The 2,064-nt window shown below is 37.0% G+C and overlaps 1 long non-coding RNA gene across 1 annotated transcript; it reads right to left on the reverse strand.

Moving 5' to 3' along the window:
* Positions 1-6: 6 nt before the first annotated feature.
* LOC112137150 lies at positions 7-1,402 on the reverse strand. Its single transcript, XR_002917492.2, has 3 exons — positions 1,108-1,402; positions 321-488; positions 7-235 (listed from the first exon to the last, which is right to left on the reverse strand). It is a non-coding gene; the product is annotated as an uncharacterized LOC112137150 (long non-coding RNA).
* Between the last annotated feature and the right edge of the window lie 662 nt (positions 1,403-2,064).

Genomic DNA, 2,064 nt, shown 5'->3' on the forward strand with positions numbered 1-2,064 from the left:
TTCTCATCGTTCTTGTTTAGATCATTGATGGTCAGAGTGGGACGACTCCCTTCAGATATTCTGTACTTTTTTTGGTTTGCATCCACAAAAACCTCATGAAAGTCACTCCCTGAGGCATTCTTGAACACAGTGAACCATTTATATTCTTTGTCTGCTGCTGAATCTCCAGCAGAGCAGCTCAGATTCACTGATGAACCTTTAAATCCACAGATGCTGTTTGTTTGTCCCTGAACTCCTGTAACAGAAGATTTCCAGAACTATCAAACAGAATGTGAGTCGGTTCTTTAACTGATGCCTACAAATAATCTGAGATTATTTACCTGATATGTAAAGAATGAAAAGCAGACATCCAGCTTCTGTCAGGAACATGGCTGCTGTCTTCTTCAGCTTTGAACACGTGACTTTTTCTTCACTTTTTCTTCTCATCGCTCTCGTTTAGATCATTGATGTTCAGAGGATGACTCTTTTCTGATTTTGACTTTTCAGTGCTATAAAGTGAACAAGGATTGTCAACAACACTTTATATTATGTATAAAATATAACAATAAACAGAAGGACTTCTAATTCTGCTATGACCAAAACCAAAGAGCTGTCAAAGGACACCATAAAAGAAAATGTATTCCTGCACCAGGCTGGGAGAACTGATTCTGCAGCAGACTAGCAGCTTAGTGTGAAGAAATCAACTGTGGGAGCAATTATTAGAAAATGGGAGAAATGCAAGAATATTGGGGAACCATGAAAGTTCTCAGTCCGTGAGGTCGAAATGATCACAAAGATGGTTATCAACGTCCCATACGACACAGGAGGACCCAGTGAATGAGAGCTGGGACCAAAGTACTAAAAGCTTTGAAATAACATTCCTTGCTCGTCTTTTTAAGTGGGAGAACTTGAATATATTTTTGCCCCCCTGTACTTGTTGAATCTCAGCAGAAATTCATTTTTCAGTGATTGTTGTATTACACTTTACACTTTCACATAACTCCTCTCTCATTCATTATTCCTGTAACAGTTTTGAAAGTCAAATCAAATTTTGAAAATGTATTCCTGCTACATAAAATATTTTTAATTGAGAATTTAAGAATATAGTCAAATGGTTGAAATGCTTACCTGAGTTTTAATATGATGCTCCAGTCCTCATTGATCTGTTTTTAATTGATGATCTTTTCACAGTAATACCACTCTATTTCTTTTTAAAGTTAGTGAAAAATATAAAGAGAAAAACACATTGGAAAAGATAAATAAAATAAACTAAACTTTAAATTCTTTTTTGTAGGTCTGTCTCAGTAAAGTCACAGCTTTAAACTGCAGAATGACTGATTCATGTGTGGTTAAAGTTCACTTTGCTGGCTGGAAACAGTTCCTTCAGTAAGACCCACTTCCTTCCTTCTGCTTTCAGAAACACTCACCCAAAGAATTTCTTCAGTTTAAGACATTCAGGGTTTGATAGATTATTGTTTGTTATAAAATGAAAATCTACATGTACTGATTTTCTTCAGTAAATTTCAAAAACAGTTTATACACGACTCCCATCTTAAAATTACAATTGACCCTAAAAACACCAAATTCTGCTCTAATCTATGCAACAGCAAAATGACTTCTCATCATTTTCTGCATTATTTTGTTTTTACTGTGTTTTTAAAAATATCTTCTGCTGCATGAAGCCGTCTTTACAGAGTCTACAGGATGTGGTTCTTGCTGAACTAATTTTATGAAAAGTCATTGTGTCTGTGGTCTCATATATACAGAAACTGATGCTGCTCAGTGTCTCTTTGCTTTGAAAGGCAAACCATTTACATTAAAAAGAAAGAATGTTTGCAGCTGCAGCAAAAAGCACTTCACTTTGACCCTTATTATTAAAACGGCATGTTATGATTATGATGGTTTGTTCTCACACTCGTTAAAATGTTACTGCATTCTTTTAGCATCTCTCTGGCCCTCTTAGGGCCTGGTGTTTCTCCAGGTGACACCTCCCATGGCTGCAGGATCTGGGGAGTACCCCTTTCCCGACAGGATGAACCAGACCCTTTAGCAGTGGTGGCCGTGTCCCTTGGGTTCTGGCTTCCT

Source organism: Oryzias melastigma, linkage group LG1 (assembly GCF_002922805.2).
Source record: "Oryzias melastigma strain HK-1 linkage group LG1, ASM292280v2, whole genome shotgun sequence".
Classification (NCBI taxonomy): domain Eukaryota; kingdom Metazoa; phylum Chordata; class Actinopteri; order Beloniformes; family Adrianichthyidae; genus Oryzias; species Oryzias melastigma.